We start from the raw sequence: 6599 nt of genomic DNA on the forward strand, positions 1-6599 counted from the left end.
GTGTAAGTCAGAACCAAACCATAGAGCTCTTGCAAACGGGCATCCGATGAACAAATGATGTAATGATTCTTCTTCATGTCGGCATAAAAAGCATTCTTGATCCACATGGAAATGATGCCTTAATAGGAAATCTGAAGTAGGAATTACCTCTTGCGCTCCTTGCCACATACAGTACCTGATTTTGTATGCAACCTTACATTTCCAGATAGAAGCAAAAATCTTTTTATTGTGGTACTTTGAGGGGTCAATCCAACCTTGAAGCATCCGATAAGCAGATTTAATCAGATAGCATCCTTTATGGTGTGGAGCCCAATATCGGGAGTCTTGAGTTGCATGAATCTTCAGCGGGATAGTCAAAATCCGATCTGCATATTCCATCGGCCAGTACTGTCTAACTAATTGAGTATTCCATCGTCGATTGACAGGATCAATGAAATCAGCAACTCTATCTAAAATGCAATTGTAAGGTTTTTGAATCAAAGGAAGTTCCAACGGTGTTCCCGTGACCCATGCATCCAACCATGCTCGAACAGATAATCCATCTCCAATGCGCCAAGCAACACCAAAAGATAATAGATTCCTCAGATTATGCATCACTTTCCAAGCTGAAGACGCTGAACTCCGACATCTAGCTCGCCAAAAATCAACATTAGGAAAATATTTGTCTTTCATGTATTTTGCCCAAAGCGAGTTTTGATGCAAAAGATCCCATGCCTTCTTACCAAGGAGTGCAAGGTTCTGAATATCAAGATTTTTTACCCCAAGCCCTCCTGCATTAACTGGGGTACAAGCTAAATCCCATGAAAAATAATGCATTTTCCGCTCGCTATATCATGTCCCCATAAAAAGATCTTCTATACTTATCTAACTCCATCAATCGGTTCATATGGTAGTTTGATACATGACATAATGTGAGAAGGAAGAGCGAAAGAACCGAAGTTAATTAGAGTTAACCTTCCTCCTTTACTCAAGAAAATAGTTTTCCACTTGGCCGCCTCTATCTCAACCTTTGCACCAAAGGTTGAAACTTATCTTGATGAGCCCGTCCGAGGACAGATGGAACACCAAGATAGCTTGGAAAATGATGAGTTGTTGGAACTTTGAAGATCTTGAACATGAGTTTTGCAAACTTTGGATGTAACTTCTTGTGATGAATGAATTGTGACTTTGACCGATTAATTGACCGACCTGCAATAAAGACAATAATACTCTTCAAGCACCTTGTTTATATCAACAGCTTGCTTCAAATCCGTTTTGCCATATATAATGATATCATCGGCATACATCAAATGTGTGAGAGGTTGACAATTCCTTGCAAGTTTGATACCATCATAATCAGAATTTGATTGAAGCTCCAAAAGTTTTAAAGACAAAACTTCAAAGACAGATTATGAACAAATAAGGTGACATTGGGTCACCTTGTCCGATTCCACGTAGAGGCGTAAATAACCGAACGGTGATCCATTTAATAGAACCTGAATAGGAAACAGATTTGACACAAAACATGATTTTTCCGACAAAGTTTCATCAAAACCAAAAGCTCTCAAGACTTTTTGAGAAAACCCCATTCAAGTTTGTCATAAGCTTTTTGTAGGTCTAATTTGAGAGCAAAGTAATTACGTTTCAGATTGTATTTTGATCTAATTGTATGAAAGGCTTCATGAGTGAGGAGGGCATTATCATGGAGTGAACGATTGGGTAGAAATGCAGATTGGTGAGGGCTTATAATTTTCAAGAGAATGGGTCTCATTCGATTAACAAGGATTTTGGAAATGAGTTTGTACACTACATTAGTTAAACTTATCGGGTCGGAAATGATCGGTGAGATGGGATTATTTGTTTTGGGAATAAGGACTATATGAGTGTGGTTGATTTCTTTAGAGAAAGCTCCATTGTTAAAAAGTTTTGAACCAAGTCAAGTACTTTTGGTCCTACCTCATTCCAATAATTTTTGAAAAACATTACTGCACGAAAACCATCTCGGGCCGGAGCTTTTAATGATCCCATATGGTTTAAAGCCTCAAGACTTCAGAATCTTGAACCGGTCTCGATGGACATTCATTATCTTCATCGAAAACAAGCCGAGGGATAACATCAAAGTAACTTCGTGGAGATCATCCACAGTGGAGGAGAAAAGATCGAAAAAGTAGTTCACAAAGCGGTTACCAATGTCCTCCCTTTGTTTGGTGTGTCGTCCGCTCGAAGTCTTTAATTTGGGAAATGTTTGCCCGATGTCTTCTCTTAATCACCAAAGTATGAAAATATTTGGTGTTCATTTCTCCCAACTTCCACCAATCCTGTCTTGACTTTTGATGCGGTGCATTTCTTGGAGTTGCGGCCAGATGATCATATTGAATTAAAAGCTCCCCGCTCTTTCCGGATACTTGACTCTGTAGGCATAATACACATCGCATTATGTTCTTGCAGTTGCTTGAGTTGATTATCAATCTCCTTCATTTGGGTTTGTAGGTAGCCAAACTCTTTTGATTCCATTTGAGTAGTTCCTTCTACAAAGCGTCCGATTTCGACAAAAGGCATAAGAGCTCGAACCATCAAACTCTATTTGCATAGCAGCCTTAATCACCTCCTTACATGTAGGATCCGTTGTCCACATTGATTCAAATCTAAATGGCCTTTTTAACTTTGACTTCTTAGGGTGAAGTTGGACCAGCAAAATCTTATGATCAGAATGGATTGTCGAAATATGTATAACTTGTGCCTCTGCAAAACTTGTCCTCCAAAATGGGTTGCATAAGACTCGATCCAGGTCTACGGTACATTCTCGCTCGCACCTTCCCGGCCCATTACACCAAGTAAATATATTCCCAACATAGCCCACATCAATGAGGCCGCAGTTATAAACCATCTCCTGGAACGCATCTATATGTGATTTTTTTGCTGGTCTACCTCCCCATCTTTCCTCATGGCACATAATTGAATTAAAATCTCCCAAACAGACCCAAGGCTTTTGAGCATTTGGTTGGAGTTGATTGAGAATACTCCATTGAGTCGCCTTTATTCTCATCTTAGTACTAGCATACACACCGAAAAAGTACCACTCCAAACGACTTACTCCATTCGGTTCAAAGATGGATGATCCATGAATCGAGTACGTAATATTAACTTTTAGATTAGAATCCCACAATAGCCAAAGCCCACCGAATGCCCAACTGCTGGAATTACAAAATACCTATAGTCACCGCCTAGACTCCTTATAACACCTATAGACTTATTGTAAGAAGCCGAGTTTCGGACAAGAAAATCAATATAGGTCTCTCCTTTCTAATATGATCCTTAAAAGCGCTAACCATCGAAAGATCGACCAACACCTCGGCAGTTCGGTGATGATACTCATGCCCTCCCGGAGGCCTCGCTCTTTGGGTCGATAAAACTAGCCTCGTTCTTCTTTTCTTACCAAAAGTTGATGCTTGAGTAGAGTTTCCTTCTAAAGAGATGTGAAGCACACGCCCTACTAATTCTCTAAATGAGTCTCCAATCTTCAGAAAATGATTCCTTTACTAAACACTCTATTACTCAATTCAGTCCATCCCGTCATTGCAACACACTCAAAACCAACACCGTAAACCAATAATCAAGAATTTAAACCAATCATGCAATATTTAAGCAACTGCTAATAAATTGTCCAATCGGATGAACGCAACAACCAAAAAAAAAACAGGATCTTCGACCGATTTAAGCTACCAATATCATATCAATCAAATCCCAACCTATAACATAGAGTCCTCAAAATAACGACCTCTTTGCCTCGCCTGAAATTTCAAGTAAATGACATCGAGATAGCTAGTTAAACTCACCGAAATCCATGAAATCACTGTCACCACCGTTCACCAAAGAATCGCCACATAGAACTAAAACCACAGTTTGCCCAAACATCCCGTCAGATTGATTCTCACTCTGTAAAACTGGAGAAGGTGAATTGGAGAAGGTGAACTGGAGAAGGTAAAACATCCCCTTTTGTTTGCTGATACATATGCATATTATTATTATTATGACATCAAGTTTCAACTTTGTACAATTCCACTTCAACAATCTGTTTAATTTTATGCTATAGGATATTGATCAGAGTATTTAATGGGGATCCAGAGAGATTTTAGGAAAAAAAATGAATACCTCATTTGGGCTATGTTGAACCTCTTGAAATTGTGTTTTGGTTCCAATATATAACAAAGAGGGTATCATATTATCTATTTCTTTTTTTATGCTGAAAGGTAATTGGTTGATATAAACAAAAGATTGAGCTACATGGAATTAATAAATAAGTAATGTTCAAGGAAGTAGTATTGGCTTTATTAGCCATTTCCTATTATAGTGAAAAAGGGGCACTCTAACTCCCATCTTACTTACGCTCCAATTGATTTTCAATTTAACTATGAAAATTTGTAATATGTGAGGCCTCCAAGACGACATTACCTAAAGGGCATACTACCTTTTGTTTTTTTTTTGTTTTTTTTTTGTTTTTTTTTTTTGAAGAAGTTAGAGGTTTTGGCAGACCTTTTGTTTTAGATACAACTTCCATATGAAAGGTTTATTTTGTCTCATTCTATAGTTACAAGTTTGTGCGGATATATTATGTAGTTACAATCCAACTTTGTGTAAATATGTTGTGACATAAAATTATCTTTTGGGTATTGCTATTGCAGCGGGTGAGCCAACGACAAAGATAAATGGTATTGTGAAAACAAATTGGAAAAATCTACATTAAACTTATTAAGGGAAATTGAGACTGAAAAATGAATATTATTGCATGTTGTATGGTGCTATTTGTGGACTTTGTTGTGTGAATGGAAGGAAAGCAATGCTATGACGCTTATGGAAGAAATGAAGAGTTGTGGAGTTCAATGTTGCCAAAGTGATTGATGGTCTCTACGCAATAAGTGACTTAGTCAGCTAGCTATAGCTTGCTTTTGGAAGGCCATACAAGAGCAGAATTAATATGTGTGGAGGAGTTCGTGTAATATCCTGAACTAACTTTTTCTTATTGTTTTATTAGCATATAGTTATAACTGATGGTGTCAGGGTATTATAAGTTTTAAGAATATGAGGAAAACCTTAGTGGGTTACACGTGAGTGAAGTGTTGCTAAAGAGTTGAACTAGTCTCAAGACTAAGAGTTTTAATAACTTGGGAGACTTCAAAACTTAACTGAAAAAGAATATGGGGTCGTATATACAGGATGTTAGTTAGAGAAAATATAGGAGATAATCAAGTAATGGTGAGTAAGGGTTTTGGTCGATAAGGAGCTGACTCAAAAAGATATATATACTAGAAATATATCTCTAGTGTGGACGCAGAATACACAAGGACTGTTTGTGGAAGTTTTCACAAGAAAGGCTTAGTTCTTTGCTCATGTTGTCAGCACTACATATAAGCACTCTTGAAATCATCTTGCTGGTTTTGTAATATCTATTGCTAGTATTGCCAAGGTGAGTTCTACACCTTTCTTACTTTCAATTACTTAGAAAGAATGTTACTTCTATCATTCTATATAGGTTCAAAGAATTATTTGAAATTGTAGTACTGCTGGTTTTATAATACAATTTCATTGTCATATCGGAAATACGATTTTCAACTGATAAAAGAGTATTTTTATAACTATGATAAATTTTCCGGATTTTAATACATTCATAAGGATGCATGGAATTTTTACACAGTTGTCTGTTGTTTAACAAAATGTGTGAATGTGGCTTTAAATTTCTTTTGGAAATTCATGGGTAAATGTTTTATTATTTCTTAATATGTGACCGGAATTGAGTTTATACTCGGAACTTAAGAAGGGTGTTGATATCCCTAGGGTGAAAGACCCAAAAGGAACACTGGATCCACGTGGTATTGACGTTAGTGCACACGTCAAGGAATGTTTGGTTGAGCAGATGTGAAAGTCGACCCAATAGTAACGTAGTCGTCGAGCGGTTAAGTCGACATGGTGTTCATTTTTTTTAGAATAAAGATCTCATATAATAATTGTGTGGTTTCTGTATATTATATATTTAAGGAAAATTGGCGATTTCAATGTATTGTTATCCTTTCAATCCATATTTTCTTTAGTCGTGATTCATTGGGCTTCTTGGAAGCTCACTCCTTTTTCTTCTCCCTTTTTCTTTTGTTTTTTCAGATTAGTACGCTTTCATGTTACGCTCGTGGGATTGTGGGATTCGTGGATAGCGGGAATTCAAAGTTGGACTTAGTAGGAATAGTAGTAGGTTTTTCTATTGATTCATTCATAGTTGGTTGTAAGAATAAGCATTATTTTATTTGGAATTTATTTGGGTAACAATATCAACGTTTTGGGAATTTAAGTTATGGTTGAACCGTCATTATGTGAATTATGAGTTTTGGAATAAATTATTAGACTTGGAGAATATTATTTGTGAAATGCCATGTCTCTTTATTTTATGGATAGTGCATCTTGGGTCTTAAATGATCTATTTTAAGATTTGGGGTGTTACAGTTCGCATCTTCCATTATAAGCATTATCAGATTAACAGGCATTTTACAACATCTTGATTAACAGTTGTTGCAAGCTTATCGATTCGGATGCAATTTGTAATCACGAAGTTTGGATATTGTCAAAACCCAAAA

At 36.8% G+C, this 6599-nt stretch overlaps 1 long non-coding RNA gene across 1 annotated transcript; it reads left to right on the forward strand.

Annotated features, from left to right (window-relative positions):
- Positions 1–4971: 4971 nt before the first annotated feature.
- LOC147505668 (uncharacterized) lies at positions 4972–6334 on the forward strand. Its single transcript, XR_015220648.1, has 2 exons — positions 4972–5443; positions 6133–6334. It is a non-coding gene; the product is annotated as an uncharacterized LOC147505668 (long non-coding RNA).
- Positions 6335–6599: the final 265 nt, after the last annotated feature.

The sequence above is a fragment of the Coptis chinensis genome, chromosome 4 (genome assembly GCF_015680905.1).
Source record: "Coptis chinensis isolate HL-2020 chromosome 4, ASM1568090v1, whole genome shotgun sequence".
NCBI lineage: Eukaryota > Viridiplantae > Streptophyta > Magnoliopsida > Ranunculales > Ranunculaceae > Coptis > Coptis chinensis.